At 39.3% G+C, this 25,724-nt stretch overlaps 1 protein-coding gene across 3 annotated transcripts in view; it reads right to left on the bottom strand.

Moving 5' to 3' along the window:
- Positions 1-24,803, bottom strand: part of KCND3 (potassium voltage-gated channel subfamily D member 3) — a 752,547-nt gene extending 727,744 nt beyond the window's left edge. For 2 of the 3 annotated variants that reach the window (XM_082248473.1, XM_082248474.1), the window contains exons 1-2: positions 24,156-24,801; positions 23,072-23,401 (exon numbers count right to left, since the gene is read on the bottom strand). The gene's annotated coding sequence lies outside the window, so the exon portion shown is untranslated. Of the gene's footprint in view, positions 1-23,071; positions 23,402-24,155 lie in introns of all 3 variants that reach the window. The other variant, XM_082248475.1, reaches the window with a different exon arrangement.
- Positions 24,804-25,724: the final 921 nt, after the last annotated feature.

Genomic DNA, 25,724 nt, shown 5'->3' with positions numbered 1-25,724 from the left:
GAGATGAAATCCCTCTTTCTCCAGATGTAAAGAGTGCCTTCTTGTGCTCTGTGATGACCTCAATCCTAGTTTAAATATTCCTCCAGCCTTCCCATAAACCTCTCCCCCAGCACAACAGACCCCCGTCCATTTAGATGCAAACCATCTTCAGCATATAAGTTGTACTCCAATAGAAAAGTCAACCCAGTGCTACCAAATACAAGGTGGCAGATGCTCTGGTAATCAGAAGGGGTCAGTGAGCGAACTTAAAAACCCCTAGTGCCTGGTACAAATGATGAGATTATCAGAAGATTGATCATCTGCTTTTTTTTTCAATATGCTAGTCTCCTATTGAAAATGAACAGTTTACTAAAGTTCCGAAAAAGTACAAGAATATTTTTTTTTTTTTTTGTCCAGTCGGATGAAATGGAGCAATTGTCTGTCTAAAGCTTTGTACTAATAATTAGATTATTGTACAATCGCTTCAAAAACTGTATTTTTCATACAATATTCTAGGCTACTTTCACACTGATCAGTAGCAAAAATGTTTGCGGTACATTTTTCACAGGACATGTAACTCAAAAAACAGCATAAAAAATGCAACACGCGTTTTTTGGTGACCAAATATGCACCAAAAATGGGACAACCAGGATTTTTTTACACCACAACAGAAGTGCGATGGATCCGTGGGGAGACATACATGGAATTTAAAGGGATGCATTTTTCTTCAGCTTCTCTTGTGTTTTTTTTTTTTTTTTTGAAACACAAAAGCGCTTCAAAACTGCTCAGTGTGAAAGCAGCCTAATGGCAAATAAGGTTTTCTTTTGCTGAGCTTCTGCACTCAAGTATTTGAAGTACCAACCATAAAATATTGTTAGCTTGCAAAGATAAACATTCACATATTTTCATCTGCATTCAAGTTGCTCCTTTTGCGAGTAATATTGGAACCAGATTTTAGTAACACTGTTTAGTGGCTAGCAAGACTAATTTCAGAAGGACTTTTATTTTTCTTAGTTTTAGTAAGCTCTGCTTAGTGAATGGCAAGACTAATATCAGGACAACTTTAATTTTGCTTAGTTTTGAAGAATGGTCCTACTCATATGGATTCTCTGCCACTACCCAGCAGGTGTTTCAGTGCTTCCTCAATACAGAGATTAAAGCCCCGTACACACGCCCCGATTGTTGGCCGAACGATCGGCCGTCTTTTGTCCGGTGTTGTCGTGTAGGTTGAAAAGTGCTAAAGACTGCACACGAATTTTGTCGGCCAACAACAACCGACTGCAGAAGTGATGTCATGTGATGGTTAACTTTCCGTGTGTTTTTTCTTCTCTGAGCATGCCCAGTCTTGCTCATCAGATTTTTGTCGGCCGAAATCTGTACTGACTGACGAACAATCGGCCGTTCTTTGTTGGCCTACAAAAATTTTATAGCCAGCACACCAGATTTTGTTCGGCTGAAAAGTCACAGTCGGTTGTCGGAAGCATCATACTAACAAGCCGACAATCGGCCGATCGGACGTTGGCCATATATTTACGGCCGACAATCGGTATGTGTGTACGGGCCTTACGAGTGCACTGATCTTAAAAACGTGGTTTGTAATAAACACGTTTTTGCTTTACCATTTATCTTTCTCATTGGTGTGCGCAGCCTGTTGCATTAGGGTGTGCACACCATAAGTCTAAACACACACAAGTGTATATCAGCAGAGCGGTGGATGGTGTCAGTAGGACAGTGGATGGTGTAAGAAGTTTTTTTTATTGTTATTTAATAATTTTTTACATTTTGTTTAGGAGCGCTGTTATGGGGTTTTGGTGATATAGCAAGGGTCTAAACCAGGGATCCTCAAACTATGGCCCTCCAGCTGTTGTGGAACTACACATCCCATGAGGCATTGTAAAACTCTGATATTCACAGACATGACTAGGCATGATGGGTATTGTAGTTCCAGAACAACTGGAGGGCCATAGTTTGAAGACCCCTGGTCTAAACAGACCCTTGATGTCTCCCTTTTGAGACAGAGAAAGAAACTGAGTGAAGAGATTCCCCAGTAACTTTCTCTGCAGCCTGTAATAAACAGTTTACTATGCTTCAGTTGAACATAAAGACAAGAGCAATCAGTAAAGAACAGGGGGGAGGCAGGAAGCAAGGGAAATCGGTGACACACGGGATGATTAGGGTGTGCCCAGGCACATCCGGCATACCTAGTGTGCACGCAATGATCTCTCTTACACTACGATGGGAGAAACATACCAGCCAAAAAGCGAATTTAATCTTCATTATCCAATACTGGACAGATCTTGCGTGGATTCTCAAAAAAGGGGTGGTATTGTTGAACTAACACAGTGCTGAATGTTTTGGTATAAACAAATAGTGCAGTACACAAACAGATCCTTGGTAAAAAGCTGATAGAGTATTATTACCACTGTCCAGATGACCAATGGGGTTTCTTCTTCCTCAACTTTTACTGGTCAGATAAAAACAACATTCTAGTAACCTATTGTATTGGTTTAACTTGCAAATTATAATTGAAAGCCATTCATTACTGCAATTAGAAATGAGCATTTTATTTGGTCTCTTTGCTGAATGCTGTGCTGCCTGGTCCCTTCCAGACCCTTGTCGGTGCGCTGGGCAGAATACCACTGTCACTTGTAAACAGAACAAACAGAGAAAGTCTTCTACTACTCACTTCCTCTATGACTCTCATTACTTATGTTAAGTTGTACATCTCTATTCCACATAAGCTCATTCTATAAACCTTGTTTTGGTGCTAGATTCCATACTTAATAATTTGGTAAGCTATGCTGTACAATTAGAGGAGAGCTGGTATATGAGGGGCATGAAAGTGTCTTAGTCCCGATATGTATAAATACAAACAAGAAGAATGCCCAAGGGACTGCCCAAAGACACAGACCACAAGGTATAAAATGTACAAAATGTATTAAATTTTAAACACTTTGGTACATACAATTGAAATTCTAGTAGACATAGGCACATAGATACCTATGTTGCTGTTTTCCAACTTTTAGTGTTTGTACATCCCTGACCACTGTGACACTCAGTCACCTTCTTGGATGTTCGCCTGTTTGGCTGCCCCCCTCCCCTCCACAGCCCCCGGGGAGAACTACGTGGACTGTTTGGGGATCTCTTTCTGTTTTCCTAAATCTCCATCTCCAAAGGGGAGTCCTATGGGAACCATGTATCTACTTGACTGTTCACCCTGGTTTGGAAGTTCGTTAGGACTATTATATACACAATTGTAAGTTTTAGTCTTCCCTCTCCCTTTTTTGCCTGCTTCCCCCCCTTTCTTTTCCTTTCTTATCCTTCCTTTCTGTTCCGAGGCCTACAACTGTCTGTAATTTCAGCCATGTATATATGTATCTCCTGAGGAAGCGAGCATGGTCCCGTGAAACGCTTAGGGAAGTTTTACCATATATACATTTTACCTTGGATTTTCAGTCATATTTTGATTTATTTAACTATGGAAACCCATGCATATATCTATGTACCTATGTCTACTAGAATTTCAATTGCATGTACCAAAGTGTTTAAAATGTAATACATTTTGTACATTGTATACCTTGTGGCCTGTGTCTTACAAAGTCCCTTGGGCATTCTTCTTGTTTGTATTTATGCTGTACAATCCTTTTTCAACACTCTGTCACTTGGTATGCCACGCTATACTTTCCCTGATTTCAAACTGCCAAATTCTGTACTACATGCTATACTACTGCCAATGACCCATTCTCTACACTTGGCTATAAATCTTATTTTGCATAGTGCCTCATTCTTTACTTCTTTTCTATACATTTTATGTTTCATGCTAACCCAGTGCACTCTGCTGTAAAAATGATGTTCTAATGCATCTGATTCTGTATGCAATGCTGTACATTCCCTATTCCACCATGACCCTTTCTGTACACTGTGCTGTACATTTCCATTTCCACACCACCTCATCTGTATGCTGTGTTGTACATTTCCAATCCCGCACTACCTCATTCTGTATGCTGTGAGATTCATTTTATATTTCTCATCACCTCAATTTTTAGTGTTCTGTACATCCACTTATCAACACAACCTAATTTTATATAAAATGTTACACATTTTTTGTTATATTCTCACAAATATGCTGTACCTGAGTCTCAAAGTGGGACATGAAAAAATGCCTCCCCTTGAATTAATGTCAGGGCTTCCATTTAAATGAAAATGTATTTCTTAATGCCACTGACACCAATGTAAGAAGGGGGGTTTTTCTTGAAAAAATTTCCCCCTCTAAAGCAATCTTTTTCGTAGCTTCTCATGATAACTCTAAGGTCACATCTTAAAAAAAGAGCATTAATAACTTTTTGGCAGGCCTAAAACTATTCATTATTTCCAATCTCTAGCTGCCAGTTGTATCTGAAATTTCTGGGGGTCCATAACTTGCTCACTTTGGTTTCTGTGCAATATTTGTGATCCTACTCGATCACATGTGATAGATGGCAACCTTGGACAGACTGGTATGAGAACCGCATGTAACCTGTTGATAAGTGACATATAAAGTACAGTTATTTTACTAGTAAGCTGTTTGATTCTAAATAATGCATGGCGATGTCTGACTCATTTTGCACTTGTTTTCCATGCTCTGTTAGTCATTTTTCAGTACTTTATGTGTATTACTTGCCAAGTGTTGACCCCATGGTCCACTTATGCTAAAACTTGGCACTTTCTGTACGTTTTTTTTCTATCTGTACTACTTCAAAAATCCATTAGAAAATATTAAAATTAAAATTTTGGAGGGCCCTGTAATTTCTAGTAATGAACATTTGGAAAATAAAATAGTTTCCCTTACTTTTTTTTTTAACATATAAAATAAAAATGCAAGGACAGTACAAAAACCCTCAAAATGAACACATTTTGGAATGCATACTCCCCAAGATGATCTAATTTTTGCTACAATATTTTTTTTTTCCAAATAAAGGCACATGCTGTTTTTGAGGTGGTTAAAAATTGTAAAAGTTACATTACAGAGAATAAATATAAAGGGGTTAATGTGCAGATGTGCTGGATAAGGGAGTTGAAGGATTAATATACAGGTTACTTACAGAGACAAGCTGGCGATGTACAGTTGTTGAAAATTTCTCTCTATTAATTTGCTGCTTACTATTCATTTACAAATTGCCCTATAAACATGGCATTAAAACAAAAATACCTCCAAAATAAATGAAATCCCCCAAGTACCACCCTTAAAACAAAGTCATTTTTTTTTTTTTTTTTGAAGAGACGTCTTGCAGCCAAAAGAGAAAAAAAAAATATGGACAGGACAGCAAGCAATTATAACCACTGATGTCACCTATAAAATAAAATAAAAAAAAACTTACCAATAATAACAAAAAAGGCCTGCAAATGTATTAATTGATCAAAGAGCTAGCTCCTTGTGCAGTTTGGCAGCTTTCCCTAACTGGACACTAAATACTGCTCAGCTCAATCCCCCCCCCCCCCCCCATTCATTTTATAGTAATAGAGCTGGCTTAGCCAAAATACCCCTTATTTGGTCATTCTAAGCCTGCTGGCCATTGTTCAAAGGCCATGCAGTGTATTTTGTTTTGAAAGCAATCCTTCAAGGTTGAAAAAGGATTTGCCTGGACTGCAAGTCTAAAATCCACAGGATTTGGCTTGAACCCCCTGGCAACAGTAAACCTGAACCTCATTCCTATCAGATACCAACCACCTAACTTGCCAGGAAATTACTCCTTTCTTGTACATTTGTTCAAACATATCAAATTATAATTGTAATATTCTTCATCGTTTACTGGTATATTTCAATAAAGTATAACCAACTAAAGGATTTCAATGCTCACAGCATACACTTTTATTTGATAAAATTGGCGTTGTAATAACAATACAAACAGCTATTTTTGACAATTCAATATGTAGCACCCTCCTAGGTAGGTGCTAGTGAGAGAGTATAGTTTTTGGCTATGTCTGTCTATCAGAGGAGCAGCAGGAAAATCTTGCTTTCTGTCTAGCAGAGAGCAGGATCTGTTAGTGAGGTCTGCTCAGTATGTGATTTATTGAGTCTAGAGAGTGTTTCGCACTGGTCCAATAGGGAGGCATGTTGGACAGTGGAAGGAAACCTGACCAATGGGTACATAGGCTTTGATACAGTCCTGGTGATTGGCAGAGACAGGCTGTCTCTGTGCCTTCTGGGATACTGTATAAAAGCCAGGAGCCCATGTGCTGCAGGGTCTTTGGCTGGTAAGCAGAGTCCCGGAGGGAGGGTGGCGGCTGCCTTCCCCTCTGTAGCAGTGGCATGTGGCATGAGGAGGTCATTCTGAGGGCCAGAGGAATGGAGCTGAACCCAGAGGTCCAGGAAAGCTGACTGAGGGGGAGACACTGGAGACCCTAGAAAAACAGTATCGTGAGAACAGGGGTAGGTGTCAAGGGGCCTGACCTGAGGGGGGCCTCTCCGGAGTAGGATAGTCAGTGGACGGGTGTCAGTGGTCAAGAAAGATACTAAGAGAGTGTCCTGAAGATAACTTTAGTACATCAAGTCATCTGGAAAGAGACCTAATCTTAAATCCATCTAGTGGCAAGGTGGATTAACACCCTGGCTGCAATAAATAGATGTCCTCCAAACGTTGTGCATAGGTAATCTGGAGTATCCTACTAATCCCTTCTCCCATCCCTAATTTATACAATTAAACCAAAACAACCACATACCCTTGGATTAATTATTGACTGAGCCAAGAAGTAAAGTGATAGACTGTGAATGTCAACATTGCTAACGGTAACCCAGGGGGACCCGAAAGTGTAAGAATCCAGCAGTCCTTAAGGGGGCAGTGCTACAAATATAAGCTTACTTTTACGTTGTGAGTACTGCCTTTCTACTGGCCATCTCTTTCCACAACATTCTGGATTTCCTGCATGCTTTGCAGCTTCTCCTATGTAGTCCAGAAGGCAGGCTCTGTGAAATGTGTGACACAGCAGTGCCTACTCACATGGCACAGTGAATACGTGTCACAGAATTATAGGAAGTTTCTTTACAACTTCAACATTGTTCAAATTAATTTGAGTAGGTTAGAAATAATTTAAATACTTTGTGTAATGATATATGATTTTATATTTTGACCATAGATACCCCTAAATGATAAAAAGGTTTTCTTTGCTTCTAAAGTATCATTAGTATTCCAGAAAAGGATAGAAGGATTCAAAATTGTGCAGAAGCATTAGAACCTCTGTAACCCATGTTAGGTTTTTTTTGTAGTATCTGGCCCAAATAGAGAGATCTGTTGTTGAAGGGACAGAAAGTGATGGGAAAAAGACATTTTAGTAAAGTGGGGAAGGCTAGAAGCTCTGTCATCTATTTATTGCTGTATCTAATCCTGTGTTAGTGAGTTCTCACAACAATGCTGTCGGGGAGGCATTTATTGAGGGGAAATTATCCCAATGTAGTAACAGACAACAAATAATTCTTCAAACAAAAATTGGGAATTGTTCTTGAATCTTATTTATTGCTGGTCCTTTTTTTTATTTTTTATTTGGAGTGCTTAAAGCACAGCAATCAATCTTGTATGTAGCATGCAGCTACAAAAATTTAAATAAAAGAAAAGAACATTATGCACCTAAACTATCCCAACTATATCAGTAGGGTTCACTGCACACCCTCTGGAGTGTCTTTATTCTGGCAGTAAAATTGCTGCATGTTCTGCCTCTTGTCTCTAGTAAGATTAGGCCTAGTCTTGTCCATTAAAATTGCTCTTCTGCGGGTCAATTTTACTTTTTTTTTTTTGCACATTTGCTGTAGTGACTGCAGTCTCTAAATTCATTTTGACTGTTTGGTAGAACTGTCATTACAGTAGTTTACACAATAACGGAGGATAAAATCCTGATTCAGCTGTATCAAAATCAAAAATTAGCCTAAACTTACAAGATCAACTAGACGCAGGGGTGTCAAACTGCTGTTGCAGAACTACAAATCCCATAATGCCTCTGCCTGTGGGAGTCATGCTTGTAACTGTCAGCCTTGCAATGCGTCATGGGACTTGTAGTTCCACAACAGCAGAAAGGCCACCAGTTTGACACCTGTGAGAACATCAAAAAAGGTATAAAAAAAAAAAAAGTGAAAGAAACAAAGTCAAAAAATGGTACCACATCGCACAAAATCACTCATACTTTTAACCTCCTTGGCGGTATTATTCTTTCCGATTTTAGGTGCTGAAAGCGGTACCATTATTTTGCATGTAATTCTTAAGAATGAGCAGCCCAAACCAACTATTTACATATTTTTTTTTTTTTACTGTGCGTTCTTCTTTATAACACAAAATCATAAATTATAATATAATAAATAACTATAAATACGTTAAAGTATGCATGTATGTGTGTATATATATATATATATATATACACACACACACACACACACACATATATATATATATATACATAAAAAGTACAGTAAAACTGCAGGAAAGGGCACTGGGGGGCAAACTAATGTGAATTTATTTTATTTTGCAATGTATCAGTGTGTTTGGTGTATTTTACTATTTGAATTTGCCGCCGATTCCACTCCCCTGCGAGCGTCACGTCGCAGCAGATGGAAGCCGGGGGGACAGAGGATCAGGAGGAAGATCTGGTCGCCACACACCGCTGGGATACATCGCTGGATCCCGGGGGACAAGGTGAGTACCCTCTCTACCAGGATCCAGCGATCTTCCAAGCGGTACCCCGAGTGTGACTCGGGGTTACCGCTTTTGGCACTGAAATTTAACCCCGAGCCACACTCGGGAATACCGCTAGGAAGGTTAAGTAATAGTTTGCTTGTGGAAAGGGGGTTGGCAGGGTGCTGTGCAGTGTTTACAGATAACATTACAGCACACTACATAAATACTGCTCTCAAGAGCCCTCAACCCTAAGGTAAGCAGTGAGCTAGCTCTCTTAGGAGGAGTTTTGCAAAAATCAAAATGTCATGATGAGTGGCCGATAATATGGAGGAGTGGCAATTCCTAGGTAGACTCTATTTGTATGTAGCACCCTAGGTAGCACCTATATGTAATACAATGAGATCAGTTCTATCTGATCTGCTGCAGCTTCTAATGCTCACTGGGAGAAATTAACATTCTGTAGTGAAATCACAGAAAGAAATCTTAGTACAGGATAGGAGCCTTTGGAAATGTGCAAGACTTTAGGTAATGCCAAAGTGCAGCTTCAAAAATAAATACTTTTCTAGAAAAATAATGCGTCACCACTTTCTGTAGAACAAAGATATGTTGAAATACCACCATGCAGCAGGGTAGTCCTGAATCAACTAACTCTGTCACTGCAACCACTATTTTCATGATGCGTAGTGCAAAGCGTATCAACATGTTCTTACGTAGAATTCATTTTTCCAAGTCACCAATAGGATTCAAACTCTCAGGACAGGTCTGAATGTGACTCTGGATAAATAACTCAAATTTTTCTTGTAAAAAGATATTACTAGATCAAGCCTTGTTTCACCAGCAGACCCTTCTTTTACATTATCTGCATCCTTTTGCCTGGCTGTGTTTGTGCAATGGTGTGACAACAATCCTATGTCTACTTACTGCACAGTGAGAAAAACACTGAGTGAGAAAAACCGAGGGATTTATTAATACACAGTTGCAACTACTGAGGACAAATAGCTGTCATTGGTACTGTCAGCACCTGTGATTATTGATGCAATGGCCATGGGTAAAAGCCACCTCTAATGTACTATAACAGACATATTAGGCTGAGGCAGGCACCAAGTACTCGCTAAACACTGTTCTCCAGCAATGCTTTTGTGTGGGCTTGTAACACAAATCTACCTGGCTATTTTTTATTATTTTTCTTGGAAAAGGGAAAAAGGGAGTCTAAAGGTAGCATAGGAGCGCCCACAAATGATCACCAGGAAAATGGCTCAAATGCTTTGCTACCAAATGTCTATAGACAATTGTATCAAGCAAATCATTCTTTATCTGCTCACCAGTTTGCACTTCCATTCGGCTCTTTTTTTAAACTAAAGCCTCGTACACACGCATCGATTGTTGGCCGACCGATCGGCCGACTTTTGTCCAGTGTTGTTGTGTTGGTTGAAATGTGCTCTAGACTGCACACTAATTTTTTCGGCCAACAACAACCAACTTTAGAAGTGATGTCATGTGCTGGTTTACTTTCTGTGTGTTTTTTCTTCTCTGAGCATGCCCAGTCTTGCTCATCTGATTTTTGTCGGCCGAAATCTGTACTGACTGACGAACAATCGGCCGTTCTGTTGACGGCCAACAAAAATTTTATAGCATGCACACCAGATTTTGTTGGGCCGAAAAGTCGCAGTCGGTTGTCGGAAGCATCATACTAACAAGCCGACAATCGGCCGATCGGACGTTGGCCGAAAATTTACGGCCAACAATCAGTGCGTGTGTACGGGGCTTAAGGGACAGTGTTTCTCAAAACTGAGCGTTTTTTTGGACAGTCAAAAAAAAAAAATAGCTTTATCACATACTTTGAGCTCGAAAGAAGGTAAATAATTAGTACATATGATACTATGGGGGAAGGGGAGAACTGAGAAAAAAAAAAACATAACCTATTAGCAACAACTGAGGATAAGGCTTTAGAAATACTGCTGAAGGCGAATCATATTTTCCTTGCCCTACTTGCCACTATAAAAAAGGTTTTCATTAAGTAATTAGTTAATATTTGAAGATAATTATAATATTTTATTAAAGCAATACATATGTTTACTTCTCTGTTTTATAATCCACCCATTTCTGAATAAGAATATATTTAAAAATCTGTTTTATATATTCATTTATACATAATATTATGAAAATACAGTATAGCAACCCATTTCTATTGGCTCCTTCTCTGAATACGCACACCCGACCACACTCACACAAAGTCAATTTGAGAGGGAGCTAAAAATCTGCTAGTATATTTGGACTGTGAGAGGAAATAAAACACCTAGAGCAGGGGTTTCAAACTAGCGGCCCTCCAGTTTTTGCGGAGCTACAAGTCCCATCATGTCTCTGCCTATGGGAGTCATGCTTGACACTGTCAGCCTTGCAATGCCTTATGGGAATTATAGTTCTGCAACAGCCGGAGGGCCACTAGGTTGAGACCCCTGACCCAGAAGAAACCTGCTCAAACATAAAGACAAAAACACATGTTGCACATAGGTACTGTCCTTGGTGGCATCTTCAAGGTATAAGCACTAACCACCCACTGTGCAGAAGGCGGATGAATGGAATAACCACAGGAAAAATTTGTTTTAGTTTAGTTTTTAAAACCCATCTGTAAAGATAGCTTCAAATATGAACATCTTAGGTTGATTGCCAATTAGCAGCATGTGTCAGTGTTGAAAAAAGAGGTATGGATGAGCAAAGCAATATGTGAATTTTCTAAGTTAGTAAATCACTGACCTGGAACAAGCATGCAGCCAGTTATATCTAAAAGGACTAAACTCTAGAACTTCAAGCTCCTTTTAAAATGGACATTCTATGAAAATATACTCGTATACAAATAATTTAAAAATGAAGGTTCAAATAAAAAAAAAAAAAAATTCTTACCTTAAGCCCAGCTTCCAGGGGGTCAGTGTGATTTTGCCGTGCCTTACCACTGTTTCTCAGAAAGCGAAACACTTGAATTCCCACCAGAATGTACTACATGCCCTTGCAAAAAGTGCATTCTCGTAGGATTTCGAGCACCCAGCTTTCCCATGAGACAGTGGTGAGGCATAATAATCTCACCCATGCCTCTTGGAACAGAGAAAATGAAAAAGCATTGAAAACCAACAGGCCCTGAGGGGTCAGAGCCTGTTGGTAAAGTAAGGTCTGCTTTAAGTCAGTAATTCAATTCTAGGTACAGAACGGGAGTTTAGGAATATAAGACAAGTTAACCTGCAAATCTAAAACCAATTTAGCATTGCAAGCTTCTATTTTGAATTACCACTTATGTTTTGTAGCAGGATAGTTGCTACGTGCCACACAATTACAGCTTCAAAGTTACAGGAACATTTCATCAGAATCTGTGATCTTGTCTGAAAAAATATGCATATTGTAAGGTCTACAGAATTGCAATTTATTTGAGAAACCAACAGAGATGAATAGCCTAATTGGTTGGAAGTTAGTTGGTGGAAGATCCATATTAATATTATTATTATCTCAATTTTCGAGATAATAATGGACACATACACACTGATAAAAGAACTGAGGAGCACTTTCATGAGCACCAAAGGTAAACACCTGTCATGACCTCCTCAGTCGCCAGTTCTATACATCACAAAGCCTTTCTAATTATATCTGGTAGATTTTATAAAACACTATATGACATACCTAAATATGTCCTTCCCATACAAGCAAGAGGTTTTTACATAGCTATTTAGTATGTTTACAAGAAAATTTTAAGCTGAACTCCAGGAAAATGGCTAAATTATTAAATTAAATGCATATACGGGTGCTGTTTGCCCACCAAAGGATTTGTATGTCTGTTCATCAAGTTCTGATATTTGACCTCTGCCATATGGCATAATCCTAGGGCTTCTGTCATATGGCATAACCCTAGGGCAGGATACCCAATGATTTTTCTGTCCTGTGTTGTAGATCTTCTCCCTCACCTAGCCTGTGACTGGACAGGGATTATCTCTATCAGTCTGCTTTCTTATCCCAGCACAACCAACTGGCTCTTTGTGCTGCTCCCTACTCTCCCAGTGGGAGCTCTGCTGGACTAGAAATGGCAAAAGGCTGATACCAGCTAAAATTCATATACTTACACAGCTTGCATTAAAAAAAAGTACATGCAATAATTTATTAATTAATATAAACTGCATTATTTGTGTCTTTTATGTCTATATTTGTCTGGAATTCATCTTAAAAGAATCACTGTACTTCTAAAAACACATAAGCTCTTGCCTTTTCATTTTCTCTTCCTGTGCTTTGAAAGCTATCATAGCAGCCACATAGTAAGTTTAACATTGCTTTCTTTTAATTTAGGCCATAAATCAGCAACCACGAAATAGAGAGAAACACATCTTGCAGGACTGAACAATATGAAGGGCATCTTCTCTACCTACCTGTTTGATTCCAAGGAGGCAAAACAATTAGTTTGAATTGGCATATTTTCTGCATGGTCTAGAGTTGTAAGTTGGGTACTCCGGGGCGAGTCCAATTCTGTTTAACATGTTCATAATTGATATAGAGTTTTTGTGTAAATAGTTCAATCTAAGGCTCCATTCACACCTGAGCGTATCATTTTCAGGCGTTTTTTTCTGGCTTTTTTTCAAGAGTTTTTTGCAGGTGTTTGGAGGCAGGCATTGACATCTAACAAAATGCTGGTAATCTGCCAAAAAAGAAGCTCATGTACTTTTTTGAGCTTTAGGCATTTTGCTTCAGGAGACAAAACACTCAGATGTGAACAGGGGCCTTTGAAATGAATAGGATTTTGCTTGTTGGGCGTTTTGAGGCTTTAGAGATGAGCATTTTACGAGCATAAAAACGCTCAGGTAGGGAAGAGGGCCTTAGTGTTGGCTGATGATACAAATCTAAGCAGGGCTATGACATCACAACAGAATGTAGCCACGTTAAAAGAAGACCTACTTGGAATAGAAGAATTGGCAGCTATATAGCAGATGAGGTTTGCACTTGGGAGCTAAGAATATACATGCAAATTACAAGCTAGGGGAAGAACCTCTGGGCAATCATGGATGGAACAAAATGTAGTTGTCCTAGTGGATCACATACTTAGCAATAGCTTGCAATGCCAAGCTGCAGCAAGCATGGATAGCAGACCCGATAGCATGCATTAAATAGGGTATTTACGCAAAAGATAAGGCTATAATTCTACCACTTCTAAAGCGCTAGTTCAGCCACATCATGAGTATGCTGTCCAGTTCTGGTCACCAATCCTGACAAAGAATGTGCTTGAACTTGAAAAAGTCCAAAGAAGGGAAAATAAGCTTATAAGCGGGCTGGAAGACTTTAGTTATGAGGAATGACTACAAACATTAAACATCCTCCCTAGAGAAGAGACACTAAAGAGGGGATATGCATGCAATATGTAAATCTAAACTCTCAAGAAAACTGTTGTCCACACAATAAATTATGAGAAGTGGTTAAATCTCATACTGCGTAAGGGGTTCTTTACTATTAGATCAGTAAGGATGTGGATCTTCCTTCCAGGTGTCAGCAGGGAGTGTAGGTGAATTTAAAAAAAAAAACCTTTAAATGTGTTTTTTAGCCAACAGAATGTACAGGGATATAGAGAATAGTAGACACAGATACACGCTGACTTGGATGGACTGGTGTTTTTATTCAACATTAGCAATTATTTAACCAGGAAAAGTATAAAATATGATGGGAAATCAACTTAAGACACACACTTCGTGGCATTCATAAGCAGGATCCATGAATATTGATTTCTTTTCTGTACTGCACACAATGTAATCACTAGAGAAACAGATACAATTGCTAGAAAATGGCAAATGATTAGGCAAACAGGAGTGAAAAGCTAAATTATGGGTACAGAGATTTATTGTTCCTTTTGTTGTTCTCCATTCTGCATAGTGTGTGGCAGTCTCCACTCAACAGAAGTTGATCCTTTGATAAACATCTGTCAAAGGGATACGTTCAAAAATATTTCTCGAAATCAGTGGATGAATTGGCTGCAGCTGCTGATCAGTGTATTCTGGCAATGGTTGATGCAGCTGTCAGAATACCATCTCCTGGCTTGGGGGGATTCCTCCATCCACCTCCTTTGTGTGGATGGAGGAATCTGTTCTTTTTTTCACTGCTTTTGGCCTGCTGGCTGAATGAAAAAGAAACTAACAGTGTATGGTGTGAAAATGAAATCAGTGTAGTGAACCTTGGTGCTGTGTAAATGGAATCAAGTGTTGTAAAGATACCAAATTCAGTAAAAGTCGATATGTTAAAACAGTGAATGAGTACATAACATAGGCGCAAATATCAATCCCATATAAACGTTCCAATATAAAGTGCAAGTGCTACGGTAGTAGTTACTTCAGTGGGGTCATAAACAAGCTGAAATAAAGTCCACGCTCCAAACGTGATATAAGTCAACCACCTTCTTCTACTCAGATGATATCCACGTGTATCATGAATGAACAATAGTGAACTTCCACCTCTGTGCAATGCTCCCGTGCTCATAGAGCCTCTCACCTCATGTAAAATAAAAGTGGGCCTTTGAATAATATACTCAATGGGCTGGTACATTACACCAACCCCCTCTACCTCCAATAGGTGAATACCCAGGGTAGGGTACTGTGGCACTGATCTCTTTAGGGCGTCTGTGGTCCCTTTAGGTCTCCGGTATGTTTGCTCAGCAACATGTTAGAATAAAACAAACATGCCTTCTGTAGTATTAAATTGTAAAACAACAACCCTTTATTGCAATAGGAAAGTCTTTTTTAACTGTTTCCATGAAGTCATGTGAGCAAATGATGAAGTCACTTGGAGTGACACAACGTGTCGGGCCCCAGAACCGGAAGTGATGCGAGACACCATGCAATGCTGAGTATACATCACATTTTATGCGCTGTTTTACTGAGTTTAATGTAAGAGGCTTCCCTTTTGCAAGAAAGTTTCTACTGGTGGTGGGTTAAAGGAGCGCCCAATGTCAAAAATAAGAATCCAACTTGAATCAAAAGATCGTTTGTTTTAATGATAGTAACAGAACATGTTAAAGCCAATGCTTTTTGGGGGAACATAGACTCCCCCTTCTTCAGGGAGTGAGCGTTGCTGTTCGGATCTGGAGTTGACAGCATACCCTTTTGCCATAAAGGGTTGTTATTTTACAATTTTACACTATGGAAGGCATGTTTGTTTTATTCTAGCATGGTGCTGAGGGGATTTACCGGAGACTTAAAGGGACCAGTGCCATAGTTCCCTGGGTATTCATCTATTGGAGGTAGGGAGCATTGGAGTAATGTACCAGCCCATTGAGCAGTATTTATCTATTGGAAGTGAAGAGCGTTGGGAGGAACGTACCAGCCCATTGAGCACATTATTCAAAGGCCCACATTTATTTTACATCGGGTGAGAGTTCTGTGAGCACGGAGCATTGCAGAGGTAGAAGTTCACTACTGTTCATTTATTATACACATGGATATCATCTGAGTAGAAGAAGGTGGTTGACTTATATCACGTTTAGAGAGTGGACTTTATTTCAGCTTTTTTATGACCCAGCTGAAGTCACAACTAGCACTTACACTTTATACTGGACGTTTATGAGGAATTGATATTTGCACCTATATTATGTACTCATTCACTGTTTTAACATATTGACTTTTACTGGATTTGGTTAGGCTGTGCAACCCCATTTTCACATTATATTTGAACAGTGTATGGCCAGCTTAAAGATGACTGATTGTGACAATTATGAGAGTTCTCAATGCACAGGGATAGAAATGTCAGAGGTAAAGCTTTTAAATCAATCACTTGGTGTTCATGAATACAAAAAAAAAAGCTGAAAATAAGGGCCATAACTCTTTTTGGAGTAACCTTTAGGATCGTTTTAATGTCACACTTAAGGCGAACCTCCAGCCCAAAGTAAAGAAAAAAATGAATTTGTTATATATTAAACAGCCAAAAGTCATCTATGTTTTTGGTACCTTCCAAAGATCTACTTTTCAGCAGATTCTGTATTAAAAGTTGGGGGTAATGTAGTGTGAGGCAAAAAAGCTATATTAGGTTGTTCAATGCTGCCAAACATAAGTCCATGAGGACTGATGAGGGTAGGTGGTAAAAAACTTGCAGGAGGGAAAAAAAAGTACAAGAGTACATGAAGTGCTTACCCATAACCCAGTCAGCAAGTTAAAGACATTTACAGACACAAGCAGGTAGAGCAATTAACAGACAAATAACTATGCTGGAAGAAATGTGCTTTCATCACATTAGCACTTCCACATTTGTGATGCAATACAGGGTTAATAACGAGGCAAAGATTGGCTGTCTGTCCCTTAGCAAATAGGGACAAGCTAAGTGAATTATTATATGGACTTCTGTATCCGCTATGACCCTACAAACTGAAGCCACATGTGAGCCCATCATTACACGGGAAGGCAAACAAACAACACAGGAGATATAAATAGAATTGTGCAAAGCATTTAATTAAATAGGAATGTGGAAGGATACAAATTAAAACAGGGGTGTTGGTTTATATAAAATGGTAGAGGTGCATGAATCACAAAAAAAGCAAGACACTTGCTTTAGGTTCACACTGTGAACCTCATGTGAATCGCACAGGAATCGCACCACATTCCTGTGCAAATCATATGTGATTTGAGCCCATTCATTTTGGATGGCTCAAATTGGTGCGTGATGTGGTGTACATCCACGTCAAAAAAAAGTGCTGGCAGCTTTTTTTTATTTGCACTGGAATTGGATCCCATGGGTGTTTATACCCATGTGATCGGTTCAAACAAACGCACTGTGTTTGAAACCTGCTTTTGGGGTGTTGTTAAGTTTCCATTGATACATGCAGCAGATCGCAGAACACATTTTGATTGCTATGCGGTGAAGGAAATGCACCAGGATAGCTGTTTTTCCTGCACAGCATCAGTATGAACCGGGACTTAGAGAAGTTTAAGGCTTCGTTCACGTATGCTGCGGCCTGTGGCTCACGGCGTGGGGTCTAGTGCTTCCTGTTTACCGATTCAGGTGCAATTCAGGCTTGAATTTTTGCCTGAATTCGCACCTGAATCCAACCAGAAGTCAAACAGGACCCTTTTGGAATGCTGACCATGGCCGCCCCCGAGCTGTGTGAACCACCTCCATTGAGAACTGGTTACACTCTCCTGTCATGCAAATTGGATGCAGGGAACCCCACATCTAATTCCCATATGTGTGAACCCAGCTGCAATATGATGTAAACATTACAAATGTGTACCTGACTGTTTGGCCAGAGTCTCCCTTAAAGAAAATTAATAATGATGATATATATTGCTTTATATTATAGCATTATATTAGTATAGAAACAGATAGTAATCTAAAAGGATAGCTTTAAATGAATCCACAAAAAGGAAAAGGCAGACATAAAAACTGCCTATTCATCAATGTCCATTCAGATAAATAATTTCATTGAAACAAGATAACCTTTGTTAATGCAGCTGCCGTTTTTAAAGCTTACGTTCCATAGTGTGTTTCAATTGCAAACAAAATGTTCATTGACATCTGTTCTTCCATATATGTAATCTACCCAGCTCATCCAAAGAATACCAAGGTTAGCAAAGTCTATATCATAAACACTGTGCTTTATGTTCTTGTGAGAAAAAATGGGTTCATAAATACTAATAAAATGTCATTTAAAACACAATCTTTGGGCCCATTTATGCTATGGGGATGTTTTAATGCGTGTTGCCTAAAGGCAGACCATACATTTGTTGGTGCTGCCCAAGACACTACAATGAATCAAAAATTGTTCTTGCGGCATTTTCTCTAGAGCAGCACACTGAATAGCATTGCCACCCATTATGGTGTTCTGTGACACAGGTTTATGGATGCCATTCACAATGGATCAGTGCACTAATGGCCTGGTGTAAACAGGCTCTTTAATTGTACAATGTATGTAAACTCCAACAATTTACTTCTCCTATTTTCCCTTTTGGTCATTTAAATATACCAGTTTTGAAGCAAAAACCCCCTTCTTTGTGGGACTTTAACAGAAGCACTAACACATTACCTTCAAGCTATCTACATACTTCTGTATGTTAAATATACCAGTTTTCTGTTATATCTGTTTGATAATTAAAAAAAAATACCAGTTAACTGTGCCAGAAATGTATTGATGTCTTGTGTCTTGCACACTCTGTAGCGTTATGATTATCAGCCCCCCCCCCCCCCCCCCCAGTTCTCCTCTGTGGACTTCAGAAAATAGTTTCTTAAATAGTGTTATCAGCCCTGCCCAGCTTTCCTCTGTGGACTACAAAAAATTATTTTTGAAGATGAGGAGGAGGGTTTTCTCTGTAGCCCAAAACACATTTCCTGCCCTAAGGTAACAATGCTGCAGCTCCATAGATGCAGAACATGGAGTGGGTGTTGTCACTCTAGGACAGGAAGTATGTTACTGGAAGGATTACCAGTTAAAAATAAAGAAAAAAAAATAGACTCTGTTGTAATGATCCACTAGCAACTTTTTTGTCATGTAGTTTTTATTCGCCATTAGAAACATTCTTTATGCACAAAAGTAAAGAAAGCCAATTTGATGGCTAATCTTAAAGTACATTCTGCCATGTAACAGAAGCTCATGATTTTTATAGAAAACATATCTTAAAACACAGCTAACATGCTGATCCTCCCATCTCTCTTACAAGCTGATAATCTAATAACTTAAAGGTTAATTATACATGTTGCTTATATATATATATATATATATATATATATATATATATATATATATATATATATATACACACATACACAAACACACACACAGACTATATATATATATATATATATATATATATATATATATATATACTGTAGTGTTCAGAAAATGTAAAGGAACACGACTTATTCAGAGTATTGCATCAAATCAAGTAAACTCCTGGAATATGTATCTGGTCAGTTAAGTAGCAGAGGGGGGTTGTTAATCAGTTTCAGCTCCTTTGGTGTTAATGAAATTAAGAACAGGTGCACTAGATGGGCAACAATGAGAAGATCTCCAAAACAGGAATGAATTTACAGGTAAAGGCCAAAGACATTTTTTTATTCCTACTCATCTTATCTGACTGTTTCCACTAGTTTTTCATTTGGCTAGGGTCAGTGTCACTACTGGTAGCATGAGACGATGCCTGGACCCTATAGGGGTTGAACAGGCAGTCCAACTCCTCCAGGATGGAACATCAATAAATGTCGTTGCCAAAATATTTGCTGTGTCTTCCTGCACAGTCTCAAGAGCATGGAGGAGATTCCAGGAGGCAGGCAGTTACTCTAGGAGAGCTGGACAGGGTGGTAGAATGTCCTTAACCCATCAGCAGGACTTGAATCTGCTCCTTTCTGCAAATAGGAACAGGATGAGCACTGCCAGAGCCCTACAAAATTACCTCCAGCAGCCCACTGATGTGAATGTCTCTGACCAAACAATCAGAAACAGACTTTATGAGGGTGGCTTGAGGGCTTGACATCCCCTAGTGGGCCCTGTGCTCACTGCCCGGCACCGTGGAGCTCAATTGGCATTTGCCATTGAACACAAGAATTGGCAGGTCCTCTACTGGAGCCCTGTGCTTTTCACAGTTGAGAGCAGGTTCACCCTGAGCACATGGGACAGACCTGAAAGGGTCTGGAGAGGCCATGGAGAATGTTATGCTGCCCGTAACATCATTCAGCATGACTGGTTTGGTGGTGGGTCAGTGATGGTCTGGGGAGGTATATCCATGGAGGGATGCACAGACCTCTGCATGCTAGACAAAGACACCCTGATTGCCATTAGGTATCGGGATGAAATCTTTGGGCCCGTTTTTAGGCCCTACGCTTATGCAGTGGGGTCCTGGGTTCCTCTTGGTGCACAAAAATGACTGGCCTCATGTGGTGAGAGTATGCAGAATGAAGGAATTAATACCACGGAATGGCCCCCATGCTCCCCTGACCTAAATCCAATAGAACACCTCTGGGACAATATGTTTATGTCCATTGGATACCACCAGGTTGCACCTCAGTCTATTCAGGAGCTCAGTGATGCCCTGGTCCAGATCTGAGAGAAAATACCCCAGGACACCATCCGTCTTCTCATTAGGAGCATGCCCTGACGTTGTTCGGCATGCATACAAGCACTTGGGGGTCGTACAAACTACTGAGTACCATTTTGAGTTGCTGCAATGAAATGTCAGCAAAATGGACTAGCCTGCTGCATTATTTTTTCACTTTGATTTTGGGGGTGTTTTTGCATTCAGACCTCTGTAGGTTGATCATTTTAATTTCCATCGAACGATGTGGCATTCTTTCGCTCCTATCACATTACCCAGCCAATATCAATATATATATCCAGCATGATATTTTACCTCATTGAGATCTGATTTGTTTTCAAAGGGTTCCTTTAATGTTTTTGAGCATTGTATATACAGTATATATATATATATATATATATATATATATATATATATATATATATATATAGATATATATAGATATACATACATACATACATACATACATACATACACACACACCTGAGCTTCACTAAATGGGACATACAGTATCAACCCATTCTAGGGTTGTAGAGGAAATTGAGCATAGCTTAAAATGGAATAGCAATGTTTATGGGATTGCAGAAAGAGGCCCATAGAGAAGAGTTTTCTGTGAAGTGGAAACAGGTCTTTAGCCAATTACTTGGCAGTAACTCAGACAATGTAAAACAGTGCAGTGATTTTCTTTCCTTTAAAATATATATTACAGACAAAGTTATTCTTTTTTCTAGAAATAAACGTTTGTCTTAGCTTTATAACATAACTTAAAGACATGAAACAGACTTTACTTAAGTTAACATTTACCAGGCATGACAACCTTTAACACAATGAAAGGTCATATCATAATTTGATCAGTCATTGTTATGTTACTGCAATGGTGAAGCTTTATAACTATTAGACATCAAACTGTTCATCTGATATGTAAAGTGGAGAGTTCACAGTAAGGAAATGATCCAGCTAGCCATCAATTTGGCAAGTAAAATGTAAAAGAAAGAAGCCAGTGATAGGACCATCAAGACCTACATATACAACTGCCAAACAAGAAAATTTTTAATATGAGTTTTTTTTCCAAAGTTTATTGTTACAGTTATATGTGTGTATAAAATACCTTTGAAATGTCACAAGAAAGATTTTTGCAATCCTTTCCGCAAGAGTTAAAAATGAATTTGAAGGTTTTGGGTTGTCCAGAGCTGTAATTACTTTGCTCTGATGGCTTTCGGTGACATCACACATGACATCCAAGTGTTGACGATGAAGTCATGATCATGAACTGTTGGAGCAATGGCAGAGGAGGAGGGGGAAGAGGATGACTTCACAGTCTTAATTATGGTTTGAAACACCAGTTAATTAGAATTTAGTGTCTCTCACTTCTCACTCCCTTTTCATTGTGCCATCACCAGTAGCACTTTTTCTGCAATTAATGATAATGGAGAACAATGGTAACTGGGGACCGTGACAATTACATTATAGCTTATAAACATAGTTATTCATATGATCATCATTAGAACTTCTACAGATCAAAGAACGAGCACTTCATTTTTCAGTTTCCCTAATCCATAAAAAACATGAAAAACACATTTATGGTGCTTCCATCACAACGATCATACTTTATATAAGAACGTCAATGCTCACATTTGCTCAATTTGTTATTCCTATAAGATTATCACCTACATACGACTATCGGTACCAACATGTATTACCTTTAAAAGGATCATTTTATAGCTGTTCTACGTGAAATACTACACACAATGGTGATACTAACAAAAAGAATGTCTCCTAACACAGTATTCTATGTACCACAAACAAAAGTGATTGCAATACACTGTGATTTGCATGTCATTAAACTCCCATGCAGAATGTCAATCTTATTAAATGGCTGTTAATGCTCTTTTATAAAACAAGAGGATTTTGATAAGTAATTTCTTCTCATTCTTCGCAAATCCCTACTGAAACCTAAACAGCCAAATAAATCTAAAACAATGATAATCCCCTGCTAAATTAACCTGTTCTTCCCAGGAATTGCTCTACCACCCAGACCATCAGGCCCTACAGGGTTAATACGGCAACAAATCAGTAACCTGTTCTAGCTCCGTGCTTTTCTTCTCCTAGGTTAACCCTAATCATGCACTTTCTATTTATACCCTGCAATCATAAACAGATTTTTTTCTGCTGCTTGAATACAACTAAGCAATTTTATAGAGTACAGCAACCACTTATTCTATAAATCATATGCTCCTTAGTTTGCATAAAAATAAAGCCTTATAAAATTGGTATCCATGTAACCGGTGATTGCCAAGCAAGTCTCAAAGGGAAATCACAATGTAATTGTGATCAGCAACAGGCTAAGGCATACACACATTTAAAACTTCCCTCACTTGCACAGTCAACTAGTAGGCAGGCAACAGGAAAAACAAAATATATGCTTACCTTAAATTTGGAGCAGGCATCACTTTGAAAATTAGAAAAATAATGCTTGCAGGAAGTCAAGCTATTTTTAAATAACCCTTTCTTTTTGCAAAAGGAAAGAAAAATCAGGCAGAGAAAAGTGGAAGTCAGAGGTGCCACACCTCCAACCTCTTAGTATTCTGATGTCCAGGCTGTGCACATCACTCGTAGAGCTTGATCTAATCCAATCCAAACAGAATCGTTGCCCCCCTTGCCACCGCTGGAAATGGTACCCAGCTCTCGGAAGATGAAGCAGGGCTTGCTGGAAGTCTTTTTTTTCCCTTCCTCTCTCGCTCGCTCGCTGCCCCTGTGCTGTAAAACAACAGAGAGATGTGAGCTAGGAGGCACGCCACCAAATGCAATCATTAAACACACAACACATCTGACACTGCATGCTAATGGGGGCTCAGCGCTAGAAGCCTGAAAACTTCCCCACATAGCTGTCCATTCTATTATACCTTCAAGAGGGTTAGAAGTCTCATTCACACGACCTAGGACTTGCTAATCACAAAGAACACCACAATGCTTCCATTTAGAAATAGAGGAATATATATATATTTTTTTATTTCTTGGCTATATGTTGCCATGGGTTCACTTAATTCAAAGACCCTTTCTTGGCTATACGCCGCCATGGGTTCACTTAATTCAAAGACCATTTTTTGGCTACACGCTGCCATGGGTTCACTTAATTCAAAGACCCTTTTTTCTCTATTTTTTTTAGCTTGTATGGGTTGCCTTGCGGTTTTAGCTAGTTTGCAAAGTACAGTAGAAGCAGTAAATACTTGTTTCAAACAAGGCTTTCCCCCAGAGGCTGTTCTAACAAAACCCCTTAGCTCTTGTTTTCTCCAGCTTCTTATCCGTCCGTCTGTCCCTCGCTTCTCACCTTTTTTTCACATGTTGGGGAAGAGAAGCTTGCAGTTCAAAAGAAAAGTGATCAGTTTGAGGTTTCCCCCAACTAGGCAATCTTTCATGTGGAGATAGGACATGTCAGTTCTCATCTGTCAAGGGTAATGAAAAACAGTCACAAGCAGCTTCTTTCCCTTATTTGGAAACATAGTCTTCTTACCTTACAGAGAAGTCTCAATATTTGGAATCTACTATTTCCTAGCTGTATGAAGTGAAGATCCTAGAGGAAGCAGGTAGGAAGAGAAGCAGGACCAAGCACAGGCATGGGTTCAGCAAGTCCTCGATGAGCATCCATACAGTCAACAGGGAATAGTCTCATGGTTTGAATCTGACCAGTTGGTAACAGTGACATAGTCCAGGCAGCATCACCTCCCGTACAAGCAGGTTTAATAATTATCATCTTTTCCCCTTTTTCTCTCTCTCTATGTGGCTCCTGCAGAGAATAATAGGAATTAAAAGGCAGGTGGCGCCCTGCTCTCTAGCAGAATGTCGATCTAATATTTCCTCACATGCTGAAGAAGCAGACTCCTGTGCTTTTACATTAAATTCAGCACAAGCATGTAACAGGTCCAGAGACTGTAGAGGAAAGCAGGCTTGCTGATTTTTTTTTTCTCCCTCCCCGGCTCATCCTCCTGATGACTTCAAGGTTGCTTTTTTTTGTGTGTGTGTGTGCGGCTATTTTTAGGTTCTTTCACTGTCCTATATCTCAGAGGTGATGCTGTGATACAGATCAACTGCTTGATGAACAGACCTCCCATGCTCACTAGGATTAGACAGATAGAAGGGTTTTGTGGCGATGGAGATATTAACCCCCAAGCTTTCGACTACGCATCGCATCCTCTGAAAAAATGAACCATTTCAAAATCCTGTTTAACCCTTGTCGGGGACTTGTGTCGAGCGCCGTTCTGCTAACGTGCGAAACAGTGATGTGTCATGACAACTAAGCAATGATTTGCATTCCCTGGCATAGTCAAACAGCACCATTAGTCAATTGCTTCTTTGCTTTGTGGAAGGAGGGAGGGGGGGGGGGGGAGTTTACAGCAAATGCACAAATGTGTTTCAAGGCACTAATCACTGTGTTAAAGGTTCATTAACTATTCCTTCGCACATGAAAAGCGAGCTTCGATATGGTGCGTTTCCGTTTAACAAAGCAGTGTCTAAAAATACTATTATTATTTTATGGATAAAACAGTGGATGTCGGAGAAACGCTGTACAGTTTCATTTCAGAAGCTCAGAGGGAGTTTAAAATCTCCTGCATTAACTCAGTTCAGGAAGTAAACAGAGGATTACTGGGAAGTCAGCTTTTAAAAGGGTTAAACGCGTCTACACAGCTCAGTAGATTTGCATGTAACTTACACTGGGTGGTTATTTGTGTGTGAAACACTCTGGGTCACAAGCTATTCATTTCCAGAATACCAATTAGAATGTATCCATTTTGAGGCACAGACAGGTCTTATCCAAACCATTTTATTGTGTTGTCATTCTTTGCAATCCTGAGTCTCAATGGTATTTTTATAAAGTGCCAAGCACATAATTAGCTTGTTCTAAAAAAAGAATTGCAGGGATTTAAAGATATCACGTTGGGGCTTTTGAGGAGTAGGACACATTAATATCAATCATGCCTTTTAAAACGTTGTTTTATGCTGAATGGGTGTTCAGAACATATTACCCTTGATGTTACGGTTGTATCGGATTAATGTCAGCATGTGGTCACCCTTATGTTAACCA

The sequence above is a fragment of the Pelophylax lessonae genome (genome assembly GCF_965119305.1).
Source record: "Pelophylax lessonae genome assembly, chromosome: 2".
NCBI lineage: Eukaryota > Metazoa > Chordata > Amphibia > Anura > Ranidae > Pelophylax > Pelophylax lessonae.
Note: the sequence above shows the minus strand (reverse complement) of the source record. Positions and strands in the feature narration are given on the sequence as shown.